The sequence below is a fragment of the Balaenoptera ricei genome, chromosome 14, assembly GCF_028023285.1.
Source record: "Balaenoptera ricei isolate mBalRic1 chromosome 14, mBalRic1.hap2, whole genome shotgun sequence".
Classification (NCBI taxonomy): Eukaryota; Metazoa; Chordata; class Mammalia; order Artiodactyla; family Balaenopteridae; genus Balaenoptera; species Balaenoptera ricei.
The window spans coordinates 25,193,299-25,204,713 of record NC_082652.1 but is presented as its reverse complement, the minus strand read 5'-3'; the positions used below and the strand labels follow the sequence as shown (position 1 = coordinate 25,204,713).

The following is an 11,415-nucleotide window of genomic DNA, read 5'->3' as shown; positions in this document are numbered from 1 at the left end:
ATCAGCCCGTCCTCCTTGGGGAGCGAGCAAGGGCACTTGTTCCTTGTTCGTGCTCCCTCGTGCTGCAGCATGAGCCCCAGTAAAGCCTCGCCTGAATCTCTCATCTGGCCTCTTACCAGTTCCTATCGATTAAAGGGCCCAAGGAGCCGAGTGGGTCATGCAGGCAGTGGACAGAGCACCCTTTTAGAGCATCCTGTTTGCTGTTTAAGACTGTGCCCTCTGGGGTCAGAACTACGTGGGTTCAATTCCTGGCTCTCCACTGCTTTGGGTAAGTCGGTTCATTTTCTGTGCCTCCGTTTCCCCATCTGCGACATGGGAATGGGGAAAGCCCTATCTCCTAGGGTTGTCGAGAATAGGACGTGAGTTCATTAAAGACCTCAGGCTGCTGTCCGGGTGAGCGAGAGCAGCTGCATCTTCCTTACACCGAGAGACACCGGCATTCGGTCGAGCTATTTCCTTCCCAGGACCAGCCGGGACACTCCTCCTCACCCAGCTGCTGTGGCCTCCGGTTATCTGCGTGGAGCCGGGGCGGGAGTATGGCTGTGCCGCCGGCCGGGGCCGGGGCGGGGGATGTGGGGGTGGGGGCGGGGGGCGGGGGGTGGGGTGGGGGGCGGGGGCGAAGGCGCTGGCGTCGGGAGCTGTCCCCGCCCCTGTTCTGCACCACCAAATACGTCCATGCGCTCCGACTGCCTGGTCAGCGGCCACCCCGAGCTGCTGCCTCCTGTCCAGACCTGGAGCTCAGCGGCTAATTTTAGAAATGACTTGTCCACTCAGCTGCTGCTATCACATTGGCGTGGGGGAGGACGGGGAGGAGCAGTCAGGGAAGGGGATGTGAGTGCCGGCGCCGGGCGGGGAGCTGCTGCCATTTCTTCTCTGTCCCTGCTCTCCTGGCCTGGTGGGTCTCTGCGCTGGGACCTGGGGAGACCCCTCGGACCGGAGTGGATCCCGTGACCTCAGCACCGGCTGGAGAAGGTACCGTCGGGCTGGGTTTGACGGTGCGCGCCTTGTGAGCGGATAGGCCTAATTTTCCAGAATGTGCTTTGGGGGCTGCGGTGGCCTCTGGTCTTGCCATCTATTTCAGGCCTTTTGGCCTCTGAGCCCTCTTCCCTTTGGCTGGTTGCCTGCTTAGAAAACAAGAGTGTTTCATGGAAGGATTTTTATGACCAAACGCTGGGGTGAGGGGATACTTTTAAAGATCACCCTGGTCAGGCCCCAGCTGTTTGCTAATTATTAAATATATTTAGAGTCATGAGATAACCTTCACTTTGGAATCTCAGCCGCCAGACGGCAGGGGTTCGTATTTTCCCTCAGCTACCAGTGGTTTCTGCTTAACTGGGTGTCAGTTGATGGTCAGGAAGCCAAACGCTTCTTTCACGTTTCCAACACTGTTGAGTCTAAGCCTTGATTGTAATGGTTTTTTATTCCATTTCTTCCAAATAAGCATGGGGCGGGAAGGGGGATGGTGGACGGAGGTTTGAGTTTCATGTGGCCCTGACTTGATCCACTGTCCGAGAGGAGGGATTTTCTCTGGCTCGCCCATTGTGGGCATTTCTTTGAATGGAGAAGTGGCACAGGCCTCGTTGGGTGGTGTGGGCAGTGGGCACAGTGGGGAGGGGCTGTGTCTTCACATGGAGCTCCCTCCCTGGAGTTAGGCCTCAGGGCCGTGGCCTTGGGAAGGCTTTTCCGTAGAGGTGGCCGGGAAGGGAAAGTCCAGTCGGTTCCAGTCTGGCCTCGACCTGCTGGGCCAGGAGAACTGGGCTGCCGCTTTCACTCTGCGGCCGGCCGAGCAGATGCCTGGCCCGCTCAGTGCACCAGCTCAGGGGGGCTGAGGGGCCCACTGGGGCTTCCTGTGTCTGACAGGACCGTGGTTCCCTCAGGGTTGTCTTTGCTACTGACTCAGGCTCTCCTGTATCTGGGTGATACGTCCAGGGGGGGCTGTGTAGTTTAGGCTGTGGATGAGTTCTAGAAAATAATGACACAGAGAGAGAGACAGAGGAGGAGGAGAAGGAGGGTCTCCTGACTTTGGAGGGGCTGCATGTCACCAGTGCAGATGTCTGGTGGCACCTGCACATAGGCCCGGTGACCTTGAATAGCCAAGTTTGGGCTCTGCTGACTCTGCGACCTCGGAGCAGTCCCTTCCGGGATCTGAGCTTTAGTTTCGCCTTCTAAACCTGAGGGCCTTGGCAAGACCATCCTGGAGATGGCAACCAGGATTCAACATCCAGGGCAGCGTTTCTCCAAGGATGGGTTGTTGATTATCTCCACCGGCCTCACGGGGCGGGGGTGGGGGTGGGGGGGTGTTAAACATGCAGATTCCCGGGACCATCTCAGAACTACTGAGCGGTCCTGGGGGGAAGGGGCCCGGAAATTCACAGGTTTCAAACCGGATGGGCGCGTCTGGTGCCCACCAAAGCTGGAGAAACGCCTTTCCTCTGTGGGAGCGGACAAAACCCCAGGGGGCTGCTGCTTAGCACCCACCTTGTCAAAACTCATGGTATCACAGACATGGAAACACGCACTGTCCTCTGTTAGGGTCTGATTATTGCAAAATTTCATAAGGCCCGTGTTCAGCCAGGGGCAAGACCAAGCGCTTCTGGGGGCTTCGTGAGATGAGATGAAAAGGCCCCAACGCCGGAGAGAACCTCCCGGCACGGCCAAAAGAATGGGAACTCTGGCTAGATTCCTTCTAGGCCTTGATGACACAGCCCTTCAGCGGCTCCTGGTTTACCTAGGAGATACAAACGACTGTCTGAATGGGCTGGTTTAAGCAGGTGGTTAGTCGCGGTATGGCGACTGTGGTTTATGGCATATCCTTGAATGTTTTTAACTAATAACTTTTATTTTTTAGAGCAGTTTTAGATTCACAGCAAAATTGAGCGGAAGGTACGGAGATTCCCATACACCTCCGTCCCCACGTTCACAGCCTCCCCCGTGGTAACATTCCCCACCAGCGTGGGATGTTTATTACAACTGATGAACCTTTACTGACACGTAATTATCACCAAATCCATAGTGTCTGTGATGGTTCACTCTTGGTGGTGTATATTCTATGGATTTGGAAAATGCATAATGATATGTATCCATCATTATGGTATCCTATAGAGCAGTTTCACTGCTCTAAAAATCCTCTGTGCTCTGCCTGTTCATCCCCCTCTCCCCCCAACCCCTGGCAATCACTGATCGTTTTACTGTCTCCACAGTATTGCCTTTTCCAGAATGCTATATAGTTGGAGTCTACAGTACATACTCTTTACAGATGGGTCCTTTCATTTAGTAACATGCACTTAAGTTTCCTCCATGTCTTTTCACGGTATCCTTAATATTTAAGCTATGTGAAATTGAATTATTTGAAAGATGGAGAAAGTCGGCAAGTGGAGGGCCCCCCGGGTGTTGTCAAATCCAGCCTCACCTGTTCACAGATCAGGCAGCCGAGGCACAGAGAGGGTTAGCGACTTGCCCAAGGACACACAGCTTTGCAGTGACGGCATTGGGCTTAGAACAGCCCCTGCCTTGAAGTTTGGCATTCAGGGAACAGCCTGGGGCACCCCATTTTGGAATAATAACCCAATTTTTCCTATTACTCCACCCCCAAAACCTTCTCCACCATCATCCTCCAAGCCTCAAATGAAAGGATTAAATCTCAGCTCTAGTTTCAACAAAAATGAACTTTATTACACAAACAAGCTCATTGGGATGAGAGCTGCTGGGATATCTCATAACCATCAAGGCAGAAGTCAGTCTCTCCTCTCCCCTCCCCTCCCCTCCCCTCCCCTTCCCTCTCTCTCTCTCTCTCTCTCACACACACACACACACACACACACACACACACACACACACGTGTACACCATTCATTCTGAAGGACCCAGAGCCAACATCAGCTTCACCTGAATCACCTCCCCCGGCCCCGGCGTGACTCACCCAGCTCCGTAATTTTCCTTTCCTGCTCTACACTGTGTTTCTCCCTGCTACTTAATTACTTTGAAGAAGTACAGTTTCTGGCAGTAAAGGAAAGATCTTCGAGAATCGGTGAGGTGGATTTACCAAATACTCAGCCAGTACTCAGGCTCAGGGAGTCAGGGATTTCAAGGTCCGGGGTCCCAAGGGAATTCATCTCCGCTCATAAAAGATTGCGTGCGTGCATTTTCAGCTGTTTCTTGGGTACCAGCTGGGGTTTGAGTTTCAGTTTCATGGAGGGGAACCAGATTAACTGTCGAGTTGAGAGAGAGAGATGGTTGCTTACTGGGATTAAATGTCTCCTTCACACTGGATATTGCTGTGAGCTTGGGCATGAGTGATTAGCCCCATTTTACAGATCAGGAAGTGAGATTTAGAGGCTTAAGTGACCCAAGGTCATGCAGAGTGAAATGAAAGTGGGACTTGGTGCCTTGCTGCCAGAGACTTGTTTATTTAGTCTAGTCTAATAAACAACGTGAGCTAAGATAACCAATTATGCAACACTGTTCCACAGGGACAGATAACAAAGCCTATTCAAACTCATTATCTCATTTAATCCATTGACAATCCAGGAGGGGGCATCATACTGTTCCAGTTTTATCGAGGAGAAAACTGAGAATCAGAGAGGGTTACTGACTTGCCTGGGGTCACAGAGCCACTAAGTGGCGATGGGTCCAGGAATGACTTCTCCTCTTATTCTTCTGTCAACAGTGGGTTGACTCATTTTCTCAATTCTTTCTATATCACATCTATTTATTGTTTGAAGCAAGATTATTTTGCCCTTTCTTCCCCTTAACGCTCCTCTCCACTTGACATGATTCTTTTAGACCAGGGTTTCTTGACCTCAGCACTACTGACATTTGGGACTGAGTAATTCTTTGTGGTGGGAGGACTGTCCTGAGCACTGTAGGACGTTTAGCAGCATCCCTGGCCTCTACCTGGTAGGTACCAGTAGCACCCCGTCTCCAGCTGTGACAACCAAAAATGCCTTCAGGCATTGCCCAACATCCATGGGTGAGCACAATCACCACCTATTGAAAACCCTGATCTAGCCTAGTTCTGTCCAACAGAACTTTCTTCGATAATAGAAATGTTTTGTATCTCTGCTGTCCAATATGGTAGCCACTAGCCACGTGTGGAACATTGGAAAGTGCCTGGTGCAGATGAAAAGCTGAAGGTTTTTTTGTTTGGTTTGGTTTTTAATAAATTTATTTATTTTTTAATTTTTGGCCACATTGGGTCTTTGTTGCTGCGCGTGGGCTTTCTCTAGTTGTGGCGAGCGGGGGCTACTCTTCATTGTGGTTTGCGGGCTTCTTATTGTGGTGGCTTCTCTTGTTGGGAGCACCGGCTCTAGGTGTGCGGGCTTCAGTAGTTGTGGCTCGCGGGCTCTAGAGTGCAGGCTCAGTAGTTGTAGTGCACGGGCTTAGTTGCTCCGAGGCATGTGGGATCTTCCCGGACCAGGGCTTAAACCCGTGTCTCCTGCATTGGCAAGCGGATTCTTAACCACTGTGCCACCAGGGAAGCCCCTGAAGTTTTCATTTAATTTTAATTAATTTAAATTTAAATAGCCCCATGTGGCTAGTGGCTGCCGTATTAGACAGCAAAACTCCAGGTAGCAAGGGAGCAGGGGTAGAAAGACAGCCCTGTGATGGAGCAATCAGGGGAGCCACCCAGCAAAAGACTGACCAGCCTCTTGCCTCACTGTGGCAGGGGAAGCACCAGCCTGGAAATGGCAAATACGTGGCACAGGCACTGCTCCTAACCATTCCTGCACCCATGGCAGACATTGCTAGTCAATCACCACACACTTTCTTGCTAGTTCAGCCATAGCTCAGGATCCTTCTCAACACAACACTCCAGACAGCCCCCAACTACAGATCAGTAGATGCTAGCATTTGAGAGAAATATTACTGGTCATCCCTAGGCCAGAAGGCCCATCTGGGAGGTCCAGGATCTCACTAGGCTGTACGTGGCTGGCAAGGGACGTGTGGCCAAGCTGGGTCAGTGAGGCAACCACAAATATGGAGAGTGGAGAGGCAATGTGCTGGAGGAGCCAAGATTTTTCTATTTCTTCAAGAAACACTCAGAGCATGATTTAGGGAGAGAGGAAGGGGGTGGGGGGAGAGGTGAAGACTTGTCAAAGACAGCTGATGTGCAAAGCATTTGGAGATTTTTATTGAGCTGGGTGCAATATTATGATTTATGAAGAAAAATACATATTTGGTCATTCAGACCAAAACTATATATTTGGTCATCTCCCACATGGCCCAAAGCTTAAAATATTTACATTTTTGCCCTTTTTGGAAAAAAAAAAAAAAAATTTGCTGACCCTTATTCTAGAGAGGGTTCTGAATTGCCCACAAAAGTGGACTTGCTGGATTAAAGGAAATATACATTGAAAATTTCAGCAGATGCTGCCCTTCATACTTGCACTAGTAGTGTATGAGATTGCCTGTTCCCCAGTGTCCTCACCAACACAGAGTAATAGCAAACTTTTCCATGTGGCCAATTTGATAGGTGAAAATGGTATTTCACTGTAGTTTTAATTGTACTTACCTTATTAGCAGTAAGATTTAGTATTAGGGAGTAGGTATAATAAAATATATATTTGGTCTTTGTCCCTCATTCCTGGCACAAAACTTCTAAAACCCGTGGAATTTCCAGATAGGAGTGTCTTTTGATATTCCTAACAAAACCCTTTCAACCACACCTGAGTTTGTGTTAATGAGGTGACTTTTGGAAAGCCCCTAAGGAAGGGGCTGGTTGCCAGGGGAACCAACCAGAATTAGAGGATTGGAACTTTCAGTCTCTTCCACCCTCCCCCCACCCCCTTGAAGGGGAGAGGGCCTTGAGGTTGAATCAGTTAATCCTGTCTACATAACGAAGCTTCAGTGAAATTAAAAGAATGGGGTTTGGAGAGCTTCTGGATTGGTGTACACAGGGAGGTGCCGAGTGGGACAACATGGAAGCTTTGCACCCCTTTCCCCATACCTTGCCCTGTGCGTCTCTTCCATATGGCTGTTCCTGAGTTAGATCCTTTTATAATAAACTGGTAATCTAGAGAGGAAAAAAAAAAAGAAAAAAATATATATATGTATATATTTGGTCATCTCATATATATTTGGCTTTCCAAAAGTCACCTCATTAACATAACAAAAGGCACCTTTTTAAAAAAATTAATTTTTATTCGAGAATAGTTCTGCTGTACAGCAAAGTGAATCGGCTATACATATACATATATCTCCTCTTTTTTGGATTTCCTTCCCATTTAGGTCACCACAGAGCACTGAGTAGAGTTCCCTGTGCTATACAGTAGGTTCTCATTAGTTATCTATTTTATACATGGTAGAGTATATATGACAACTTTATCACTCTCAACACTTAGGAAATTCCAAGGGTTTTGAAAGCTATGAGTCCCAAATATATAGATGGGGTTTGGAGTGCTTCTGGGTTGGTGAACACGTGGAGATTCGGGGTGAGAGGTGCGAGTAGAGAACGTTGAAGCTTCGAGCCCCTTCCCCCCTACCTCGCCCTGTGCATCCCTTCCATCTGCCTGTTCCTGAGTTGTATCCTTTTATAATAAACCGGTGATCTAGTAAGTAAAATGTTTCTTTGAGTTCTGTGAGCCACTCTGCAAATAGATCTAACCCAAGGAGGGGCTTGTGGGAACCTCTGATTTATAGCCAGTTGGTCAGAAGCACAGGTAACAATCGGAGCTTGGGATTGGTGGCTGAAGTGGGGGCGGGGGGAGGGCGGTCTCGTTGGACTGAGCCCTTTACTCATGGAATATAATCTTATGTCTGGGGAGATAGTGTCAGACTGAGTTGACCTGCCCCACGTACACCCTGGCGCACACACGTTGGAATTGGGTCCAGGAACTTAAAAGACTGGGACTCAACCTCAATCAATAGGCGACAGGGCTGCTGCAAAAGGCCATCATAATAAAGTCAGTAACGGCTCACAGGTGTACAGAGGGCTAGTGTCACCCCCATCCCCACCCCCCCGGAAGTGCACAAGAAAGACTGGCGCTCCCATTTGACAGATGGGAGAGTTGAGGCCCAGAGAGGTTTGGCAACAGGTAGCATGGGGCCCAAGCTCAGATGTGAGGGCTCCGGGACTGACGTCTGCCCCCTGAAGGGCATAAGCCTACTGTGCTCACCGTGGTCAGCCTCTTGTGGAGGGAAGTGTCCCCTTGTGCTGCAGAGAGCAGTCTAGGAGGACACTCCCAGGGGACAGTGGCCCGCGTTCTGAAGAATCTGGGAGCTATGAGAAATTGCTCACCTGGCAAATGGTTGAAGGCTCCAGGCAAGAAAATGGAGGGTGCACCCCATAGGTGTCACATGGGATGCCTTATCTGTCACTCCGACAGAAGCTCAGAGTCCTTCCCGTATAACACTCCAGACACAACCACTCATCTATCAGAGTTGATACGTGAGTTGAAACCTACTTGCCCCTTAGCTGTACCGGTCCGGGTCCTGATAGGAAACAGCTTGACCTTCTCGCCGGGTGACCTCAGGCAAGTGCTTCAACCTGAGACTCTTGTCTGCTCTATGGGAGTGGCGCCAACCGTGTGGTTGCTGTCTTGGGAAAGAAATGTGATAATGGATTTCAAGATAATTAAATTTCAGGTCCCGTAGGAATTTAAGGGGGCCAGGGGCAGTTTAGGTGTAAGGTTTCTATCTCAGTGCTCGGCACAGTGTAGGTTCTCCCTAAATGTCGGTGAATCACCCCGTTCTGGGTCCTGGGCTGGGGCCTCCAGGCCGGCTTTGGCCATGGAGTCGAAAGAAAATGAAAAGATGATTGAAAGCAGTTACCAGTGATTAAGCATGTGGGTATGTGGCCGTCCTCTTCCCATTTTACGGCTGAGAAAACAGTCTCAGAGAACTTCCTGGGTGCCCACAAGGGAATAGTGGTGGCAGGACATGAACGTGGGCCATGATAACAGATGTAGATGCAGACAGCACAGGGGGACGTCAGCAGTCCCCGCTGTAGACTTGCTGGCAACGGCCTGCTCTGCCCCTCCCCAGCCACGCTCGTAGTCATTCATCCATTCAGTCACTCGACAAATATGTATGGAGAGCAAGTGTGTGCCAGGCACTGTCCTAGGCTCTGGGGCCACATAAGCTAACAAAACAGATGGAAATGCTGAACCTCTTAGGGGCCATGTTCTGCATGGGGAGTCAGAAACTAAACAAAGAACACACAGCATGGTGGACAGTGGTCAAGGGCTATGGGGGAAAAAGAGTAAGATCAGATGGTGGGCAGTCCTGGGATAAGGGTGCGGCGAGGTGGAATGGAGCTATGCAGCAATTTCAATGGGATGGTGAAGGCAGGATCACTGAGAAGGTGACTCTGAGCGACGACTTACAAGAGCTGAAGATGTGAGCCACGCAGAAGGAAAAGCGTGTGAAGCGGAGGGAACAGAATGTGGAAGGGTGCATCCAGGTCACTCCTCACTGAAGTGGGGGAGCAACGGGGAGAGACATTAGGACAGGTGACCACGAGGGCCCTGTAGGCCACTGTAAAGACTTGGGAGTTTGTTCTTTGAGACAGGTGAAGTCACTGGAGGATTAGCTGCTGGGTTAGGGCTGAACATTGAGATGTGAGAGGGAAAGCCTCGAGGGCCCCGTGGGGCCACTCAGACCAGCATGTCTACATGGAAAACTGTTTCAAACCATCCCTGGCTTTGGGGGTTACTTCTCCTTTCACCAGCCTCTCTCACCTCTGAGGGGAGACTTGAGACTTTGTCCCACGAATTCGGAGCATCTGGGGCCTCCTCATGGGCTTAAAACAGCAGCTGATGAGGCAGGTCTGAGTTTCAGGCCGGGATGAGAATGTGGTGATAAGAACACTTGCTTAAATTAAGGCTTGACAAAGCCACCCTGGTAGAATTGGCTCCTGGCCCTGGGTCAGTGGGGCTGGCCTGGTGCCTTTGAGGGGCAAGACAGGAGGAGGAAAGGCCCGAGACTGAGCGCTCTCATTTCCCCCATGTGCTCTGGACCCCTGGGCCTGCCAGCAGCCCGGTTGAGGACTACCCAGACCATCAGCCAGGATCCCCCCTAGAGCCTTGAAGCTGAGGGCTATTCTTGGGAAGCAGCCACTGACCTGGGCCAGATGGGAAGTGTTGCGGGGAGGGCAGTGGCCAGGGCAGCAACCTCAGGTCATGCCTATTCATAACCTGGGCTCCTCTGCCCAGGCGTGTAGCAGAGTGAATTCTGGCTGTGAGTCACTCGGGTCCTCTCCAGTGTCTCCTAAGGGGATGAGTGGGGAGGGGGTCTTTTGTCCCCTTCTCTCCCCCAGCCCCTCTCGCCAGAGACCTGGGCTCCTGCTTATTCTCCAGCTTTATTTACCTCTTGTGCCTCTGCAACCTGGAGAGCCCACACTATGCGGCCTTCTCCTTAAGGCAAAGACTTGGCTGTTTTCACTCCAACATGTTTTAAGGGTCTCCCATTGGCACGTGACCTCATCAGAGCTGAAATATCCCTTCTTGGGTCTTCGGATCTTGTGATTTCATCGTTGCCAGGCCCTGCAGGAGCGCTGCAGTGTCAGCCAGCGCTGTGCTGGTCAGTATTTACCGCCCGGCGCTGGGAGCAAAAGCCCTGCTTTGTGGTATTTGCCAGTTTCTGTGGTGTAAACACTCCCTTGGCTGATTTCAAACTATCATGTGACAGTACCCCATGTGGAGTTGGAAAGCGGGGGCCACAATGGGCTCTCGCGAGATGATGAGAGTCGCGTGACGTCACCTCACGTGGGGGTAGAAAAGCGAAGTCACGGTGGGATCTCGCGAGATGAGGGGAGTGGGGGGGGTGATATCGCCCACGCGGAGCTGGAAAGAGGGCCACAGTGGGCTCTCGCGAGATGATGGGAATGGCTTGACCTCGCTCCACGCGGAGTTGGAAAACAAGGGCCGTGGTGTTGTCTGGCGAGATGGGTTCAGCTCAGCGCCACCCCGTGAGGTTTGTCTCATCAGCTTCCAGGATGTGCAGTTGTCTCTGCGTGGGGCAGGGTTTCCGGGAACGCTGCCCGAGCCGTCTTCTTATGGGTAAGTCCCTGAAAGCAGCTCTTTACAGGCCAAGGGGACCTCCGAAAACTCGTGAACCATGGTAACTCTGAGTGTTGAGGATGGGGTTATCTTCCAGGAGGGGGCTGGGAGGGGTCAGTGAGGGATCCTGCTCTCAGAGATAGAAGTGAGAAAAACCGAAGGGGGAAGAAAGAGGCTCCTTCCTCCCCTCTTGACCCCCTTCACTAAGATCTTGCTGTATAGTCGTCCCTCGGTATCCCTCGGGGACTGATTCCAAGAACCCTCCACAGATACCAAAGTCCATGAATGCTCAAGTCTCTTATATAAAACGGTGTAATATTTGCATATAACCCAGCACAGCCTCCTTTCCTTCATATACTTTAAATCATCTCTAATGCACTGTAAATGCTATGTTAGCAGTTATAAATACAATGTAAATG

The 11,415-nt window shown here is 50.9% G+C and overlaps 1 protein-coding gene across 2 annotated transcripts in view; it reads left to right on the top strand.

Annotated features, from left to right (window-relative positions):
* Window positions 1–794: 794 nt before the first annotated feature.
* The window catches only part of MYO18B (myosin XVIIIB), a 234,144-nt gene continuing 223,523 nt past the window's right edge, over window positions 795–11,415 (top strand). Inside the window, exon 1 of one of the 2 annotated variants that reach the window (XM_059895391.1) lies at window positions 795–972. The gene's annotated coding sequence lies outside the window, so the exon portion shown is untranslated. The remainder of the gene's footprint in view (window positions 973–11,415) is intronic. The other variant, XM_059895390.1, reaches the window with a different exon arrangement.